The following is a 21852-nucleotide window of genomic DNA, read 5'->3' on the forward strand; positions in this document are numbered from 1 at the left end:
ACAGATTCTAGATTGGTCACCACAGGGAAAAAGAAAAGAGGCCGACCCAGAAAGAGCTGGAGAGAAGGAATAGACAGAGAGATCCGAGAGAGAGGTTTAGACGAAGACCTTTGGGAAGATAGATATGCATGGAGATTGGGCATCAGAAGACGTCGGAGGACGTTTTAAACCGATTATATATAAACAAAAACAAAATGAAACAGTTACACAATACATACAATATTGTGCTAAAACATAAAGGAGCCACCAGGATACAGCACTGGCTTTTAAAAAGAACAATAATTAGGAATTAAAATAATATACAGGGAAATATACATAATATTAACAGGTAATACAACACTCAATCAATAATGTAACTACTTGAAATAAACAAATATTTATATGAATTGAGTAAGCCTTATCAATTCAATAAATATAATATACAAGGTTCCAGGGTCATTTCAGAATCATGTGTTATCGAAATTTGTTGAAATAACAAATTTTGTTATCAAACCAAATTACATTGAGTTGAAAATGTAGAAATAATTTTAATATAATTTTAGAATTTTCGACTATTTAAAATTTCTAGACACAGAACAGTAATATTTACATTTATATAAAAACAAACAATACAGACTCCATGATTTTGGATATTAAATATTTATTAACCAGTTTTTTTATTAATTGTTGTAAGGTGAACAAGTTTTATAGTACAGTGTGGATTGAAATTATAATTGGTATATGATTAGAACTAGAACTACTTAGTGTTATGAAAATAAGTAGTTTTGTTTACCATAATTTGTAATGTTTTTGACATAATATACAAAATAGTACTTTCATAAAAAGAATCAATTAGAGATATGAAAATATTGAGTTATTTATATCCAGAAAAGGTTGATATAACAGACACAGTTCTTACAAGATTTAAGTATTGCTAAGTAATAAGACAACAAGTCAAAAATGTAAATCGATGTTTGTAATAACTCATGACGAAAGGTCTGACCAAAATGACTCGACAGACAAATTTTCTTTCAAGATGTAACTAGGATGTTTGGCATTTGATAAACTGACCAGAAGAATCAAGATAATGAAGTTTTTAATAATTTCATCAAAATATGTAGATAAACAAAGCTAAATCCTAGTAATTGGGCAGTACTATGGATCCCTTGCACATATATCATGATAGGAAAGCAGCAAGAGATGTCATTATTTTATTAAAATTAGAAAATCAAATTTATAAAAGATAATAATAGTTGAAAAATGTGCTAAATATATGACTAGATTAAATGATACAGGAATAGGTAAAGGCAGTTAAAATTTAATTATGATTCAGAGACCACTACCACCTTTTTATGTACATTTCAACCTCTTTGTTTCTTCAGAATAGCCTGTAGTATATGCCAATTATAATAAAATACAGGAATACTATTATATATAAACATTAGCCAGTTAAGGGGAATATGTCATTGGAAATTTCAAGATTGGTAAGTATGGCATTGTTAATTTTTGAGAAATGCTGAAAACATATGAGGAAACAACTCGGCTGCCCCAAGTAGAAACACTGTATATCCATTTTTTTTTAAAATCACTTTTATTGCATTTTTGGATTTAGGGTGTTGTTATCTACCAATTACCAAGGAAGGAAAAAATAAAAAATTAGTAGAACCACAATTTAACATTGCTATGAAACACATTATATCACATTCTATCTTCACTTCACCAATTTAAAACACATTATATCCATATCCCCAAGTATAAACACTGTAAATACGGGATATACTGTGTTTTTATTTGGTTTTTGGGATTTACAGTGATTTACCGTGGGAATCGCATGATTTACATTTTACATTCGTCAAGACCAGGGGTGGGCAAATACTTTTAAGCGCGGGCCAAAATGAAATTTTCAAAATGTCTCCCGGGCCGGAGACCTATACCCAGTTTGTACGCTGCGCACACGCTAATGTTTTTGGTGAAGGTTTTTCCCCGTCCAAGAACGTTTTTTGACATAAATACTATAAGTATCATTTTAAAGCATTTGGGCAAATACATTTGACCGTTAATAATAAATAATAGTAATAATCAATTGTCTTACTTGTGTGTACATGCGAACAATTTGTTTTCAGTTATATTACGAAATTTTTAATATGGTCCATTATCTTAAGCCATAACAGGTATCCAGATAAAAAATGAAATTCAGAAATTCAAGAGCAGCCTTTTTGAAGATGAGGAAATTTCTGAGCAAATATCGAATGGTAAAATGTTAGGTCAAGTCAACCATCATAGTCGAAATTCAAAGGTGTCAACTGATCTAGTATGGTCATGTAGAAAAAATGGACGACGACAGGATGCCAAAACAAATTTTAAAATGAACGTCAAGGAAAGAAGGAAGAGAGGAAAGCCGAAACAATCCTGGCTGGGTGGCATTCAGAAGACAATGTCTGAAAGGGGGACTGTCACACTAATTTTTTTCTTTTTTGTTCACCCCTATGACTTACTAAAATAAGCATTGTAGAAGTTTTCAGGGACTTTCGGCGCTCGGCAGTATAATTTTCTCAGGATTCGAAAAAAATTAATGTATTTAAAAAGCATTGCGCCCATGCTCTTAAAGAAAGCTTGCGGGATTTTTCAACGGGCCGGATAAAGTAAGCAAAAGGGCCGGATCCGGCCCGCGGGCCGCCTTTTGCCCACCCCTGGTCAAGACCATTGATATTTCCAAGGCAATTTTTAGTTGTTGGTTAGTTATTGATGGTTATTGTGATAAGTGCAGTAGAAATTTGTCGTGTATAAAATATTTAAGTTTATTGTATTAATTATTTAAAATATATTTTTAAAATTAAACTGGGTGTTACCTATTAATTATCAAATATGAATAAAAATCGAATAATATTTTGACCTGCTGAATTCGAATTTATAACTTTCTTTTGCGCCGGAAGTGACAAGAATTTATTATAAACAATTTGATTGTATAAGTTATTATAATTCGTAAACTAACAAATATAAATAGTCTTTACAAAATGAATTTTGTTCTTAAAAAAATCTACAAAATAATGTCTGTTAAACCTTGACCAATAATTAGAAACACAGATGCTGCAAAAACATTGCAAAATTACAGAATTTATTCGATTTTTCACTTGTAAGTCGGCTGAATTTTGAGTAAGATAACTTTATAATAGCCCAAATTAATAAAAAAAAAACTACAAGCTGTAAAACTAAACCTTAATATAAATATTATACTTATATACAAAGTTATAACAATACATAAACGAAAATTTTTTATTAAAAACTGCATATGTAATATAATTTGTTTATATAGAGAATTTAATATAATTTGTATAAATATGTATACCTATACAGAAATAATAGAGAAACTTATTTCTTTGATGCCTGAAAACGGATGATCGTTTTGGCGTACTTGGTCAGTCTCAGAGACACTAGTGCACAAGCTTTTCCATAACCCTGGATGACAGCAATTACATGACCCAGACACTGACCATTAAAATGTTGCAATTTGTTATATATTTGTTAAAGGAACTTGAATAAAGTATCATTTGTGGTACTTAATGTCTTTAAGAAGTGGGAAATTTTATACTATATTTTCAGGTTTCCCAAATAAAAACACTGTATGTGTTCAAAACCTAGTCAGGAAATAAAATTCAGACATAAAAATGTTTACGGAAAAACAGGAGTATTTTTTACTAAATAAATGTGTGTTCACTTTTATTTCAAACAAAATAGAAATTTGAAAAGTTGAGTCCTTTACGTTTTCTACTCTTGTGAACATTTTTCGAATTGGTGCTTACAGTGTTTCTACTTGGGACAGCCGAACTAGGTAGGAGATTTGCTGGTTATGTTATTATTATGAGGAGAGAAATATATAACAAGACTGCTGGTTATCGAGTGAGCAAGTTTTGGTTAAACTGTTGTTAGCAAAACAAATGGAAATATTTTACTTATACAGGGTGTTTCATTGGGAAACAGAAATACTTTAATGGCGAATAGAGGTCACCGAGGCCGTTCTAGGTACACTAAATTTTTTGCCCTACCGACTTTTATATCCGAGTTACAGGGTGTTTTATCGATTTTGCTCATTTCTTTCCTAAGCCATAACTTTAGAACCACCCTGTATATTTTTTTAAAATTTGGTACACATATGTCTCATTCAAAACCCAAACGACCGACATACTAATCACAAGAAAAATCCAGGTCCGGATTAACAAAAAACTATAAAGTAATTGTGACCTTAAAACAACACCCTGTATATTGCAATTTTGAAAATCTGTTTGCATATTTAAAAAGAGCACAAAAAACTAAGTATAATAGTTCACTTCGATTTTGCGGCCAGACAATTTTTTGACTTTAATTTTGAAATTATATTGAATTTTTTAAGAACTCAACATTAAAAAGCAAGTATTATTAACTTTTAATTATAAATTATTAAAGTTATTGAATAAATACTCATTTTAAAATGAATCAAGACTTATTTACCACATTGGAAAGACCCAATTATTAATCACAAGAAAAATCCAGGTCCGGAGTAACAAAAAAAACAAAGTAATTGTGACCTTGAAACAACACCCTGTATATTGCCATTTTCAAAATTTGTTTGCACATTTGAAAAGACCACAAAAATCCGAGTTTATCGGTTCACTTTGATTTTTGTGCAAAAATTTATTAACTTTAATTTTGAAATTAAATATATTAAAATTTTTAAGAACCCTGAAATTAATAAGCAGGTTTTTAAAGCACTTTTAATAATAAATCACTCAAGTTAATGAATAAATAGTAACTTTAAAAATAATCAGTTATTATTTACTGCGTTAGAAGGACTCACTTACTAATCACAAGAAAAATCCAGGTCCGTATTAACAAAAAAATACAAAGTAATTGTGACCTTGAAAAAACACCCTGTATATTGAAATTTTTAAAATATGTTTGCACACCTGAAGAGAGCACGAAAAACTAAGTTTAATGTCCCGCGTTAATTTTTTGTGCAGACAATTTTTAATGACATTACTTTTGAAATTATATCGAAATTTTTATTATGAGTTCCCAGAGTTCTTAAAAATTTCGACATAATTTCAAAATTAAATTCATTAAATTGTCTGGCCAAAAAATTGAAGTGAACATTAAACCTAGTTTTTTGTGCTCTTTTCATACCTATGTGCAAACGGATTTTGAAAATTTCAATATACAGGGTGTTGTTTCAAGGTTACAATTACTTGATATTGTTTTGTTAATCCGGACCTGGATTTTTGTTGTGATTTGTAAGTGGGTCGTTCGAATGTCGTACATAAGTATTGATTATTTTTAAAATGGGTATTTCTTTAATAACTTTAATAATTTATTGTTAAAAGTGCTTTAAAAATCTGCTTTTTAATTTCAGTGTCCTTACAAGTATCAATATATTTAATTTCAAAATTAAAGTAATTAAATTTCCTTCACAAAAAATTAAAACAAACCAATAAACTCAGATTTTGTGGTCTTTTAAAATGTGCAAACAAATTTTGAAAATGTCAATATACAGGGTGTTGTTTCACAGTCACAATTACTTTATGTTTTTTTGTTAATCCGGACCTGGATTTTTCTTGTGATTAATAATTGGGTCGCTCCAATGTGGTAAATAAGTATTGATTAATTTTAAAATGAGTATTTATTCAATAGCTTTAAAAATTTATAATTAAAAGTTAATAATACCTGCTTTTTAATGTCATGAGTTCTTAAAAAATTCAATATAATTTCAAAATTAAAGTCATAAAATTTTCAGAATTCCAATATACAGGGTGTTTTTTAAGGTCACAATTACTTTATAATTTTTTGTTAATCCGGACCTGGATATTTCTTGTGATTAGTATGTCGGTCGTTTGGGTTTTGGATGAGACACATGTGTACCAAATATCAAAAAAATATACAGGGTGGTTCTAAAGACGGTGGACGGTACCCTAAATGAAAGCGAAACTGTTAAGTATCATTTGCTTCATATAAATATCCAAAGTCTAGCCAATAAGATCAATATTTTAGAATTATACTGCGACCTGAATCAACCAACATTTATATGTATATCTGAGCACTGGATGTGTAAAGACAAATTAAAAGCTTCTAAAATTGCAAATTATAAACTAGCTTCTAGTTATACACGTAGCAATCTAATACATGGTGGCACAGCTATATTTGTAAAATCAGAACTTTTTGATTCATGCAATAATATAAGTCATCTCGTTAACTCATCATTAGAGCTTCATTTTGAGTGCTCGGCAATTTAAGTAACAAAAATCTGTGTATTATAACTACGGTGACCATCTGTACTTATTTAAGTAGGACAGTACTTATTTTTAAATATTGTCCTAATGTACTTTAAAACCTTTCTAAGGACACGCAAATGTACTTATTTTTTCTAAAAAAATTAATATTTGTATCTTTTAATATTTTTAAACAAATATCTTTGTATACTGTTCTCAGTTGTTTATATTTGGCACGTTTACTTAAATTACAGCAGATAATAATAACACAAATACTAATTTTGGTGGAATTAAAAGACAAGGTATTATTAATTTATTTACTAAATTGACTAATTCTTACGGGAAACCTTTAATCGGTATTGGATGTATTGCTCACATATTCAACAATTATTGTATTCAACGTGCTACTGATGTTTTACCAATTTATATCGAAGTCATAACAGTGAAAATTTATAAGCATTTCTATATTTACACTGTTAGAGTTGATAAACTAAAGTCATTTTGTGAATCGGTCAATTATGAATACAAAAAAATGTTATCATTTTCAAAAACACGATTTCTAAACATGATGCCTGCAATTGAACGGATTTTACAAATATTTGAACCACTTAAATCTTATTTTCTATGATCTGAAAATTGTCCCACAATTTTGGGACAATTTTTTATTGATCTCATTTCAGAGATGTGGATGTGGCTCGTTCATAATGTGGCGTCTCAGTTTCATGAAGCCATTCTGAAAGTAGAAGGTGGTAAAATAAATGCGGCAGATGCTGCCCAAGAATACTTTATTCTTAAAAACAAATTACAACATCGGTTGGACGCATTATTTTTGCCGCTTAAAGTGAGAGAATGTCTTGATAAACTTGAAGACGGACAAGCCGCTACTGAAAACTTCAGTACACAAGTGAGACATTTTTACACAAAATGTGTAACCTACCTAGAAAACTGGAGTACAAAATCTGCATGAGTTCAAACTTTTCAAATGGATAGATCTAGAAATGAAATAACATGGAACGATGTTTGCTATTCTCTCGAAGCTTTTAAACTGTATATCAAGGCAACCGTTTTAAATGAAGATCAACTCTTTGACGAAGTGCGAATTTTGAAAGATGTGGCTACAAGTGAAAAAATTGCTGAGTGGAACCATTGATTAATAACTAGAGTGGGTGTTTTATAATCAATGGTGGAACAGATAAGAAAAAAATAGTCAGGATCGATGGCTTGAAGTTTTTAAGTGTGTAGATCAATTCAAACTGAAAAACTTACAAATATTATGCAAATTTATTTATTGTCTTCCGGGTACTAGTGCAGCTATCGAGCGTTTATTTGCTGTAATAAATAATTATTGGACGTCGGAAAAGTTACAAATGTCCATTTCTACTCTCAAGGCAGTGATGCAGGAGTACACAAATTTTGATGAGACTTGTAATGAAATATTTCGTTTACTTCAGTCGAAGCCGGACCTTCTTAAATTAATTATAAGTTCAGAAAAATATGAATGGTACAAAAACCGGAAGAAGATGAAGCTATTCCAGGTCCCTCATCTAAAAACTTTTAATTACAGTCTTCTAAATTTTTTAAAGTTAATATAATGTGTTATGTTTAGTTTAATTGATATAATTTTTTATGTTTATTTATTTTTACTGGCAAAAAGTTGTTTGTCCAATAAACAGATACATTTTGCGTTTTTAATACATTTTTGTTGTTTTTTGTACTTTTTTTTCTTTAAAAAGATATGGTCACCGTAATTATAACCCTGTACCGTAGCTCTTCTACAAAGTCGCATCCACAGATCTTTCTTGATAAGCTAACTGTTATTTTAACTTACATTACAGCTAAGTACAAATTCATTATCCTTAGTGGAGATTTTAACATTGATTTTACGGGAAATTGTTACTATAAAAAACAGCTATTTGACATATTTCAAATGTTTAATTTGAAATTATCATATAGCGAACCAACACGTACTGCAATATACCGTGACAAACTAACATCAAGTGGTCTTGACTATGTTGTCAGTAACATCGAGAATCATACCTCTAGGGTAATCTGCCTAGGTACATCAGATCACCGAGCGCAAATCTTATCATGGTCTTTACAAATCCCAATTAAGCAAAAGTCATATAAAAACACAATAATAAGGAAATTTAATAAAAACTCGTTATTAGAATTTAAAACCTTATACGGAAAAACACTTCCAATTGAAGACGTAAAATTGAAGGACATTAATAGTGTGTTTGATGATTTCATGTCACATTTTCAGTGGTGCTTTGAGGTAGCGTTTCCGAAACAAAATATGGTACAACACGCCAAACACGGAAATAAAATACCCTTCTTAGACAAGGCGGAAACGGCGGGTTCGTTGGGAAAAATATTCCCATGAGATATTTTTGCATAATCACATTCGTGAGACATCCCAGAATAAGGTTCAAGAAGTCGCCCACGTGAAAAGTGGGCCAATTTTTTTTTAACAATTTTTTTTTAATCAAATTGCAAAAATCAATATTTTTGGCCCGGACTTATTTTTTTGGGTTTTTTGAACCATTATGGACAAAAAAGGTCTCTTATAATTTTTCTCTAAAGTTGATCTTTTTCGCGTTATAAGCAATTTAAAATTTGAAAAACGCGAAAATGGCCATTTTTAAGAGTTAATAACTCGGTTAAAAATTATTATTATGAAAGTCAAAAAGTGACTAAATCAAAGTTTAAAGTCTCCGCTACATGATCCTGAAGAAATCTGTGTCATTAATTTACTACTAAGCTGTTATTTTTAATTAATAACAATGAGCGGTTAGATCGTATTGACGCGGTTGTAAATGTGAGTGCGAGTAAAATGCACAATTGGACTGCTGGAATGGCTTCTCTCTCGCACTCAGCATTTACAGATGTAAATACAGACAAAAAATAACAGCTTAGTAATAAAATAATGACAAAAATTTCTTCAGGATCTTGTAGGGGGGGCTTTAAACTTTGATTTGGTCATATATTGACTTTCATAATAATAACTTTTAACCGAGTTATTAAGCCTTGAAAATTGCCATTTTTCGTTTTTTTCAATTTTAAATTGCTTATAAGTCGAAAACGATCAACTTTAGAGAAAAATGATAAGAGATCTTTTTTGTCCAGAATGGTCCAAAAAATTACAGAAAAAATTGTTCGGGCCAAAATTATTGATTTTTGCAATTTGATTAAAAAAAATTGTTAAAAAAAAATTGGCCCACTTTTCGCGTGGGCGACTTCTTGAACCTTATTCTGGGATGTCTCACGAATGTGATTATGCAAAAAAATCTCATGGGAATATTTTTCCCTTCGAACCCGCCATTTTTCGCCTTGTCTATCTCTAGCCAATTACCCTCTGAACTTGAACAATTAAAAGACCTGAATTGGCTAAAACAAAAAGCTAATGATCCCTCCTTAACAGAATATTATAAAAAACAAAAAAAATCACTCGATATAAAAATCTGCAACGAGAAAAAATTATACCATTCTAATATAATTAACAACTCGAATAATAAAGCTAAGTCTCTATGGAATATGGTTAACTCAAAACTGGATAGAGGGAAACAAAAAAAAAGAAATTATATTGTTAAATAATGGGTCGACCATAACTGGGAAAAAAGAGGTCGCAAACACATTCGGTTTCTGATAAGATCGACAGCTTAAATCTACCCCTTAATTCTTGCACATCAAGTAAGATACGAGGTCCGAATTCAATGTTTTTTGTACCGGTCACTCAAGATGATATTCAGCAGATAATTCTAACGCTTAAAAAGAAATACTCTGCTGGTATTGATGAAATACCGGCTGTTGTATTGAAAGAATGTGTAGAAATAATTTATGTCCAACTATCTCACATTACCAATTTATCTGTTACTCGAGGTAAGTCCCAAAAAAACTAAAAGTAAATAGAACCATTCTTTTATTTAAAAAAGATGATCCACAATGTGTCGAGAATTACAGAATGATATGTATACTTAGCTGTTTCTCTAAAATTATTGAATTGGTAGTGTACAAACAGTTAATTGAATACTTAGACCACAATAAAATAATTACTCAATGGTTTTCGCCAGAACTATTCAATCGAAACTGCTTCAATTGAGCTTGTACAATATGTCCATGAAAATATTGATCAGAACAACTACTTAGTGGGCATATTTTTCGACCTAACCCGTGCATTTGAGACGATTAACCATAACTACTTATCAATAAAACTTGAAGCAATGGGTATTCGAGGTCCAATTCAATCTTGGATTAACTCATGTATGTCTGGCAGAACACTCAAAGTGCAGGTTGATGATGAGTTGTCTGATGAATTTAGTACTCCTATTGGAACTCCGCAAGGTGGAGTATTAGGACCACTTTTATTTCTCCTCTACATAAATGACCTACCTTTAAGTATAACAAATGGACGTGTTTTTATATATGCAGACAACACAACAATTGTAATTGTAGCTGACGGTTTAGACGAGTTGCATAAGAAAATACAAATAACCATGAATGAATTCATTCATTGGTGTCAAATAAATCACCTTCTTAATAATGAAAATAAGACCAGTTTTATCCAATTCACATCTCCACTTAAGGAAGGTGACAATATAACCTTAACATTAAATAATTGCAAATTTGAGACTGTCGAACACACAAAATTCCTTGGAATGGAATTAGATTCCAAATTAAATTTTAATCATCAAATTGACTCTCTCTGTAAAAAACCAAATAAACTCTACTTTGCTTTCAATAGTTTGAAATCAAATTTTTATCAATCTTACCTACTTAACTTGTACTAGTTAGGACTTCGTCCTTCAAAAGCGATTCATTCGCCTAATTTTTAACTTAGATTACAACGAATCTTGTAGAGATATATTTAAAAAGAATAATATTATGACCTGCACATGCATCTATCTTTTCAAACTATTAACCTACACTTTTCTTAATAAGAATAAGTTTCAAATAAATAGTGATGTCCATAATTACCACACGAGTAATAAAAGTGATATCCACCTAAACAAATTTAACCGATTTCAAGTAAAAAAGTCTCCAATGTATGCCGGAGGACAATTTTTTAATTTGCTACCAAATTCAATAAAAGAAATATTGCATTTTAACAAGTTCAAAACCAGGTTAAAGTTGTTTTTAATTGAACATTGTTTTTATTCTCTAGACGAATTCATCGGCTGGAACAATAGCTAGCAACTTATTCCGATATTTTTATACTTTTAACAATATTTTATCAGTCTCGTAATCTTGTTCTCTACTAAATGTTTGTTACCATTCATGTTTTTAATAAGATAACTTTAGTTTACTTTAGTGTAGTATTTTTTAATAACCTACTTATTGTACTATAAGTATAGCATGTTTGTGACTTGTCTTATGTCATGTTAATGATACAAAAAGATCAATAAATTTATCTATCTATCTATATATCTAAAGTTATGACTTAGGAAAGAAATTGGCAAAATTGATAAAACACCCTGTAAGTCGGTTATAAAAGCCGGTAGGGCAAAAAATGTAGTATACCTAGAACCGCCTCGGTGACCTCTATTCACAATTAAAGTATTTCCGTTTCCCAATGAAACACCCTGTATAAAAAATAATTAAAAATAATATCTAAAAGAAAATTGTATCTTTAAAGCACTTTCTACAATTAAAAAAATTACAATATGATGTTAGTTTCCTTAATTGAAAAATGTATAAATAGATATATTGGCTGTTTTCGGGCCATATACTAAGTGTTTTTTTCTATTTTTCTGTTTCTATCACCTTGCATAGCCACTTCCGAGCATTTTCTTCTTGGTTTCCATTGTCTTTTTCTGGGGTTGGTAACACCTTGGCTACATTATGAGACAAATAGACCTCGTGTTACACAAACAGTACACTCTGGCAAAGGTTCACTACGGAACTTATATTCCTCGTAATGCACTCAACTTAAGTTTACATATATCTGTAAACACAGCCAGAGTGTTAAGTACTTCTCCCAAAATCTGAACTAATTTTTGTAATGTAATGTAAGTTAACACATGTCACTCATGGGAAACATCAGCACCGGGGAGGGAAACCGAATGTCACAGATAAGTAACATGTGCAGCAAAACGTAATAAAAGAAATCTCTGTTCTAGTGGCTTTAGGTGTCCTAGCCACTGAAGTTATCTTGTAGGTTGAGAACTAATACATGGTTTTTTTGTACATAGGATTTTTCTTTTTATAGAAGCATTCTCAAACTTATCACTAATACTAAGAAAAAACATATTCAAATCTAACAATAAAACACTGAAAACTTTTGTTTTCAATACTTACACAAAATTTACTACAAATTAATGTTACTGCACATGTTTCCACAGAGTGCCTTTCTAAAGTGATGTGATTTTACTATAGGTCTGTTCTAACCAGAATAGGAAACAAGTTGCAGACTTCAGGAATAGGCTCAATAACATAAAAGCACAGAATTTATGTGTATAAAGTTTATAGTCTTTAACTGAATAAGTTGAGGAATGGGGAGCCGTTATGTCTCAAGTTGGTCATTCAGAATTATATCGTATTTATTATATTGTATTTTTTATTAATTCATCAATTTCCATAGATTCTAATAAGGATAGCTTAACCCCTTAACGTGTACACTAGAGTTAACTTGAGCAAGCTAAACTGTCCAAACTATGCACACTCGAGATAATTTGAGTGGAGTTTTATTTTATGTTACTATAATTTTTCACACTCGAATGCAATCGAGAACTGAAAATAACAATGTGAAAGCAAAAAAATATATCCTCTTTCTACTTATCACTTACAACTGACCTCTTCCTTGTGAGCTGCTTTCCAACAAAAATGTGCATATTCATATTCTGATTCGCTCATTTATTGTTCAATATATACTTTACTTAAATATAATGTAAAATATAATACCGGGTGTCCACTTATATTTTCCCCCATTTTAACTGCCTATAACTTCTAAACGGCTCAAGATAGAAATATGCGGTTTTCGCTGAAATGTTTTATTTTAGCAAAAGTTTTGTCTGAATGGATTGAATTTTTTATATCGCTTTCAAATACGAAAAGAAAAATGGCGGATTTTTGAAAAAAACGTTGACTTTTTTTTAATGGAACACCCAGTATATTTTTTGTAAATTGAAAGAAAGGTCATTAACCTATCCAACGATATAAAGTTTTTCAAAATCGGTTGTCAAATCACTGAGTAATTAATTTTTAAAATGAGCGGTGCAAGGTAGATGTCACATACCTAAATAACATAATTAAGCAAATTGATATTATGTTATGTGATTCCCACATTGCATCTCTCATTTTAAAAATTAATTGCTCAGTCATTTGACAACCGATTTTAAAAAATTTATATCTTTGGATAGGTAAATGACCGTTTTTTCAGGTTTTTAGGTAAATGACCATTTTTTATATCGCTTTTAAATAAAAAATGGCGGATTTTTGAAAAAGAAACGTTGTTAACTTTTTTTATTAAAACACCCAGTATATTTTTTTGTAGCTTGAAAAAACGGTCATTTAGCTATTCAACGATATAAAAAATTTTAAAATCGGTTTAATTTTAAAATGAGAGATGCAATGTGGAATTTCCACATTGAACTCAAGAGAATTTATTTAGAAGTTTTGGAATTGCTGATTGAATAGTTATACCTCTATAATTATTTACACACTCGCGATTGCCAGATTTATAGATAGGTGTAAGAAAACTATTTTTCCAATAATGTGGAAATATAGATGATGACAATGATAAATTGACAATTTGTTGTAAAGGTTTACAAAGGGAAAACATACAGTTCTTAATAAGTGCTGCAGGTATACCATCAGGGCCTGAAGAATATGTAGTCTTTAAACTCATAATTCCCTCAAAAACATCTGTCAGACTAAATTCCAGAGTTTGGATATCTACACTGTACTCTAATTCAAAGTTAGGTAAATTATACTCACTATCATTATATGTACCCGAAAAATAATTGGCAAATAGATTGACTATTTCCTCACCACACTGAGCAATTACATCCCCACCTTCAATAGACATTACATTAGGATAAGCGTTAGACTCGCGTGTAGCATTAACATGTCTCCAAAAAGAGCGGGGATTGCTTGAAAGATTTGCTTGAATATTCTCTAAATAGTTTTTATAACATACTGATTGTAATGATTTACATCTTTCCCTTAACACTGAAAATTCCTCATATGAGTTGCCTGATGCTTTAGAATTCCGGTGAGCTATTTTTTTCTGTATGACAAGTTCAATCAATTCTCGTGAAAACCAAACTGGAAAGTTCAACGGTTTAAACCGATTAACAGGAACAAACATACTGATGGCGTCATATAAAATATGGTAAAAATTGATACATCTAATACCTCGTTCCAAGGAATTGATGCTAAATGTTCATTTAAAACCTGATAATTACATTTTTTAGAATCATGATAAAAGACATCATAAGTATTTAAGAAATAAATTTAAATTAACTGCAGGTAACAATATAGTATAAGCTGAATGATGTTGAGAAGTATTCAATAGAATATCAGTAGAAATCGACACAACTGCATCCCTCTGCGTACAAAAAAACTAGATCTAAAAATTTATTATTAAGGTTAGGCAAAGTATTTACTTGTGACGTATTAAGAAAATTGTAGCAAGTACAAACAATATTTGCTGGATAGTGTTGAGGACACTCAACTGTTACACCATCACTAAGATTATACCAGGATGCCTCAGGTAGGTTGTAGTCACCACAAATACAGAACTCACAGTCACTGAATCTATCTGCTAAGTCCAATATACAGGTGGAATGCTCCTCATATAATGACCCAGATGACCGTGGAGGAAAGTACACAGCACCAATGAGTAACTTTCTAGTAGCACACATGACCTGTGCAAATACATGTTCCACAGAGGAATCGATAGGCTTAACCATCATCGAATGAAGGCGCTTATGGGTAGCAATAAGGACACCACCACCACGAGTCTTCAAACTAGTTTGAGTGTCTCTGTAGTGCCTATACACATTAAAGTCACTCAATCCCAATTCAGCATCTAAGATTTTAGAAGTAAGCCATGTTTCAATGATAATAATAATATCATAACTAGAAAGAACCACAGCATGTCTGAAATTTTGAAGTTTGGTGCACATACCCCCAGCATTCTGAAAATATAATCTCAATGATCGTTTTTTGAATTATTGAATTTCTTGACGATTCTGGGCACCCCATTAAAGTACTTGATCCTCAAGTCCTCTTCACCCTGTGTGTTCCTGTGTTCCAATTCCTGATAAACTGCCTTCACTTTCTCACGTTGCAATATGCCACAAATTCATTTGTTGGCATTTTAGATTACAATCTAAATTTATATTGTCCAATAAAAACACGGTATAAAACACTCAAAACGAATAAGGCTACATGGGTAACAAATGAGGTAAGACATGCTAGTGAAAAGCTAAAAAAATCTACACTGGATAGCAAAAAATATAGGGAGTCTCGAGTCTCAAGATACCTATAAACAGGCAAAAAAAGAATATAATTCTCTATTAATAAATACTAAAAAAAAACTTTCATAGTGACTTAATTAATCAATCTTACAATATACCAAAAACAATTTGGAATTTAGTAAACAGGGAAACTGGTAGGCAAAAGAACAGGTCTGGTATTATTCTACATTATGATAATAAAATTATTACCAAGTCTTGTGATATTGCTAATTCGTTTGCCTCATATTTTGCTACAATTACAGAATACAATCTTCAAACTTATTTTGGCACATCGTTGCTTTCTTCTTGTACTACCTCAAAAATGTGTAACCAAACATTTTTCTTTTTACCCGTAACTCCAATTGAAATAAAAAATACAATCGATCAATTAAAAAATAAGCCTAGTACTGGTATTGATAACATATCTGTAAAAATAATAAAACTGATTAGTAAGCATATATCGAATCCTTTAACCCATTTAGTTAATCTCTCAATAACAACCAGCCAATTTCCATTTATATTTAAAATGGCAAAAGTTATTCCAATCTTCAAAAAGAATGACCCTCATGATATTTCAAATTATAGACCAGTATCTGTCCTTAGCATAATTTCCAAAGTAATAGAGAAGGTTGTATACAACAGAATGTTAAATTTTATAGAAGAATTCAATTTATTAACTCCAAACCAACACGGATTTAGACCAAAAAAGTCGACACTCACGGCCGCATGCAACTTGTTTGAGCGTATTTATGATGAATTAGATAGTAGAAACCACTTGGCAGGACTATTTTTTGATCTATCACGAGATTTTGACTGCTTAGACATAACATTTATTCACAATAAATTATATAAGGCTGGTTTTAGAGGGATATTTCTAGAATGGGTAATAAATTTCTTAAGTGACAGGAAGAGTGTTGTGAAAATTAAAGAATCAAGCTCAGAACCATACACGACAAACAAAGGAGTACCACAGGGATCCGTGCTGGGACCATTATTATTCCTAATTTTTATTAACGATCTACCAGATCACATAAGGGCACTTATAATATCAATGTTTGTTGATGATACCTCGTTAATAGTCTCTGCACGTACACTCGAGGAATTAAAAATGACAATGAAGACTGTTGTTTACTGCTTTAGATGCTGGTGTAATACCAACAGACTAATATTAAACATTGACAAGACAGAAATTATTTATTTTCATTCATACAACTCATCTACCAATGACTATAACTTAACCATCCATGATAGAAACAATATGTTATCTTCAACTCACTCTACAAAGTTTTTGGGTGTGTTCATTGATTGTAATCTGAAATGGTCAGAGCAAGTGAATTCAGTGAACATGAAATTGAATAAAGCTTTTTATGCTATATCAAGAATTAAAAACACACTACCCATATCGGCATTAATAAACGTTTATTATAGCCTTGCTTACAGCCACATGTGCTATAATGTAATTTTATGGGGGAACTCAGTAGATAGTGCCAAAGTGTTCATTACCCAAAAAAAAATTATCCGTAAAATTTTTAATTTGGTTTATCAACAATCCTGTAAACCAATTTTTATTAAACATCAAATTTTAACTTTCTACTGCCTATATATCTATAAATGTTTATGTAAAAGAGGAAATAAATACATTTCCAGTAAATGCAGACAATCACTATTACAATACAAGAAGTGCTGAATCTTTACGAGTTCCTAAACACAGAACATCCAAATTTCAAAATATATTCAGATATATGGGTCTGACCTTATACAACCATTTGCCAAAAGCTGTGAAAGAAATACCACTCTCCACTAAATTTAAAAAAAAATGTTAAAGATTTACTCATAAAAAAAGCATATTATTCGATAAATGAATATCTGGAGGACAAACTGCAGTAGCTTCATATTTTACTTGTAAGAATGTTATTTTATATATTTTATGTTTTGTCAATTTTGTTACACTGAATATTGTATTAAACACATTGACGTTTTTTTTTATACTGAATTCTGTATTGACGTATCCTATACATTTATTTTGAATGTCTTAAAGGATCAATAAAGTATGACTATGACTAATACGGTAAGATCAGCTCCAATTCGCAGATTTGAACCCAATAAGGCTCTGCGCTGTTTTAAACAAGAGATAACAAGGGCTGAATCATTGAATGCGACTTTAAGAGGTCTTGTTTTATCCGCTAGTCGACCAAGACGAAAGGCTTTATAGGTGCTGTTGGTTACACCAATTTTATTGAGAACTCCACGTACTTCATTTCTGTCATGTTCGGCACGGATGTTAGAATCACTTGAATGGTTTTCAGGTACATTGTATATAATAATATTTTTGGCTCTCCGGCTCCTGTCTTCTATCTCCACAAAAACTGCATCAGTATTTAGTGTTGGGGAAGATTTTAACTCCTGAATCTCCTTTTTAAGACTAACCACCTCTTGTTGAAGTTCCTGGACAATCCTGACCACCATGGGCGCTGATTTAAATGCATTACGACACTCAACACAAAGATAGAGAAGGATTCTTTTTTGTAGAACCCCAGCCCTTGTTTCTGAGCCAGAGAGGCCTGAGCAACCCTCTGACAAGTGAAACAGCAGTCACAGTATAAGGGTTTATCTTCACCTTCAATGGAATATTTGCATTTAGTACACAGTTCTGAAGGCATTTTATCCTCACTTTTGAATTTTAATTTAATGCAGAAATGACTATTAACAGCTAAATCTTATGTGTACAATATAATACTGTGCTTATAAAACTCAGACTTATATTGAGAACCATGATTATACTGGGATTGAGCAACGTTTATCATTAGCTCCCCTTAGTGTTAGGCGTGATATTTCGGGAGGTGTCTTTGTTTTCAAAATCATTAATGGACTTATTGATTGTCCCAGTTTGTTGGATAGTATAAGATTTAATGTTCCATATCCAGGTTTACGCTACAATGTTACCTTTAACACGGCCTTTCACAGAATATCCTACGGTAGTAACATGCCTTTAGATAGATATATGTGCTTCCTTAACAGTTTTGATATGGATCTGTTTAATGTAAGCCTGGGCCAACTGAGGAGATCTCTTGCCATGTGATAATTAGGTTTCATCTTGCAATGTTGTATTTTATTATTGTATTTGTGTTTTGTATAATTTTATTGATTTGTTTCAGTTACATGTGTACATTTTATATTTTATTTTTCTAACTGTTATGTTTTGAATATCTTGCCTGGTGATTTTTCAAGCCTTTGCTTTTCTTATTTTTACTTTTTATATTATAATGAATGATTGTACCTCATTTTTTTATTGTATTTTTACTGTTAATGGGGTTTTCCCGTGGGTAAATAAATAAATAAATAAATGAAAATGAAAATAAATGAAAGAATAGTCAACAGACGTAATATGTACCTAGAAGAAATGACTAAATATAGGCAAGAAAATAGGAGAATTTATTATTTAAGCGGGCCATTCATGATCTGATTTGTAGTACCTCTAGTGGTACGACAAGAGAGAGAGAGTGATATGTTGGATCTAAAATCAGACCGTGAATGGGTTGTAGTACTACTAGTAATACCACTAGTGGTATTACTAAGAAAGTTGGAGCGTGAATGCCGATGTTGGATTAAAAATTTCCACTACACTGAGAGTCATAAGTTAAGGATATAGAAAATGTATGCTCATTTTCATAGTTGATTTTTTCGTGAACAGATGAACGGATTTCGCTAATTTTTTTTTATTATCTTAGATATTCCTTTAGTATTTACACAGTTGTGCAAAACTTTAATTAAACATCTTTTTTGTACTTATACTGGGTGGAAGAAAAGTAATGTTTTTCTTATGTTTGTAGTCTTATGTTTTGTGAACATTTTGTTTTTTGAATCTCCCTGATATCTTTAGCTTTCTAAAGATAAAGAAAATAACAAAGAAAATAGGTGGTTTTACTCCTTAACATGTATTTTAACTGAAACAAAACTAAATTAACACTAAAAAATAACAGTTAACAAAACTTTAAAAACAGAAAGGCACATAACGTAAACGATTGTTGATCAGGTAAGCGGTATGCACAGCACAACATAAGAGAGACGAGATTGTTTAATGGAGGCTATATGATGTTTTGGGGTGGAATTTCCTTGAAAGTAATACGGATTCGGTATCTACCTGGAGGCTCTTTAAATATCGAGAGGTACATTACACATATTCTTTTTCTTTGAACACTCTTTTCTTTAGCACTATATATAGGAAATAATTTCGTCTTAGTGGTATGATAAGACATGACCTCCTCACGTAAGTATCGCAGTCGTCAGTTAAAACACATATTAAAAAGTAAAATCGTCTAGTTTCTTTGTTACTAAAGATATCAAAAAAATAAAAAAATAAACGGTTTACAAAAGATGAGCCTACAACATAGTATTGATGCATAACCACCATTTTACCTTTTCCTCCGTAAAGGGAGTCCCAAACTTTTGTTTCGGTTAAAACACATGTTAAACTACAAAACCGTCTATTTTCTTTGTTTCTAAAGATATCAGGCACATTCAAAAACAAAATGTTCACAAAACATAAGACTATAATACGATTCCACTGCATACTCATTTTACCTCGTCCTCCCTACAGGGTGTTTCAAACTTAACATAAGAAAAACATTTCTTTTCCTCCACCCGGTATAAGTACAAAAAAGAAGTTTGAGTAAATATTTGTACAACTGTGTTAATACTAAAGAAATATCTAAAATAGTAAAAAAATTAGCGGGATCCGTTAATCTGTTCACGAAAAAATCAACTATGAAAATGAGCATAAATTTTCTATATCCCTAACTTATGCCTCGCAGTATATTACGTATGGGATGTCTACAAGTTTCTTTACGCAAACATTCCTAGTTTGCAAATATTTAATAGAAAATAAACTGTCACAAAAATTACCCTTATTAAAATACACGATTATTTATTATATACTTTTTGTTGGGACCAATCATTTTCCTTTCTGTAAATAAAGACCAGCTTCTTATGAATCTAAAACTATTTTCTTTTGGCATCTTATGCAAATTTACTATTCATTTTTAAATGCAAATCCCAGCTCCAGTTCAGTTTACTAAAATAGAATATAACTTTATTTTTATTGTAATATTTATTGTATCACTACAATTTGGTATTGATGGTCTGGTATTTAGCTGGTTATGTAGTTATTTAGAAAACAGAACTCAAATGGTTAGAGTAAATCACTGTTATTCTAACATTTTTCCTGTAACTTCAGGTGTTCCTCAAGGTTCACACCTGACACCGCTACTATTTAATCTATTCATTAATGATATTACCACTTTTTTTCCCATACAAAAGCTCTCCTTTTCGCTGATGACCTTAAGTGCTTTACAATAATAAGATCTCATGATGATATTCTTGGACTACAATCAGATATTAATAAATTATCCCAGTGGTGCTCTCTTAATGGCATGGAATTAAATGTTGGTAAGTGTTATATTATGCGTTTTTGTAGGAATCACCATTTACTAACACATGACTATACTATTAACGATCAAGCATTGCAATCATGCACACAAATCAGAGACCTAGGCATAATATTAGACTCTTCACTCAGCTTTAAACACCACATTAGTACCGTTGCCCAAAAGTCTATGAAAATGCTTGGTTTCATTAAAAGAACATCTCGTGATTTCACAGATATAAATTCAATGAAAATTTTATATTGCTCACTTGTTAGATCTTATCTTGATTTTTGTTCTTCTGTGTGGTCTCCATATTATCTAGTTCATAAAAATAAACTTGATAGAGTTCAGCATACCTTTCTCAGATACGTAGCTTTTAAACAACATATATATTGTAGCTATACAGATATTGAATTATTATTGAATATTACTTCATTAGAAACCCGTAGAAAAAGAAAAGATCTGACAATATTATTCAACATTATTAATGGTAATAGTAGCTGTCCCGATCTTCTGTCAAAAATTGGTCTTTTTGTACCTACTCGGTCAACAAGACAAACTCAAACTTTTCACATAAGCTTTCATAGATATAACTATACTTACAACAATTTTTTACCACAAACACTTAGACTTGCGAATTCCCTAAGTGACTTAAATATATTCTGCAATTCCTTGGATAGATTTAAAAACCATTTGTTGAACATACAATGTTAGTGATATAATTTCTACCAGCAATTTTTTAAGCTTAAACTTTGT

The 21852-nt window shown here is 31.0% G+C and overlaps 1 protein-coding gene across 3 annotated transcripts in view; it reads right to left on the reverse strand.

Moving 5' to 3' along the window:
- LOC114344922 (histone-lysine N-methyltransferase, H3 lysine-79 specific) overlaps positions 1–21852 on the reverse strand; it is a 209872-nt gene that overhangs the window by 182108 nt on the left and 5912 nt on the right. The gene's annotated exons all lie outside the window — the stretch shown is intronic.

The sequence above is a fragment of the Diabrotica virgifera genome, chromosome 10, assembly GCF_917563875.1.
Source record: "Diabrotica virgifera virgifera chromosome 10, PGI_DIABVI_V3a".
NCBI lineage: Eukaryota > Metazoa > Arthropoda > Insecta > Coleoptera > Chrysomelidae > Diabrotica > Diabrotica virgifera.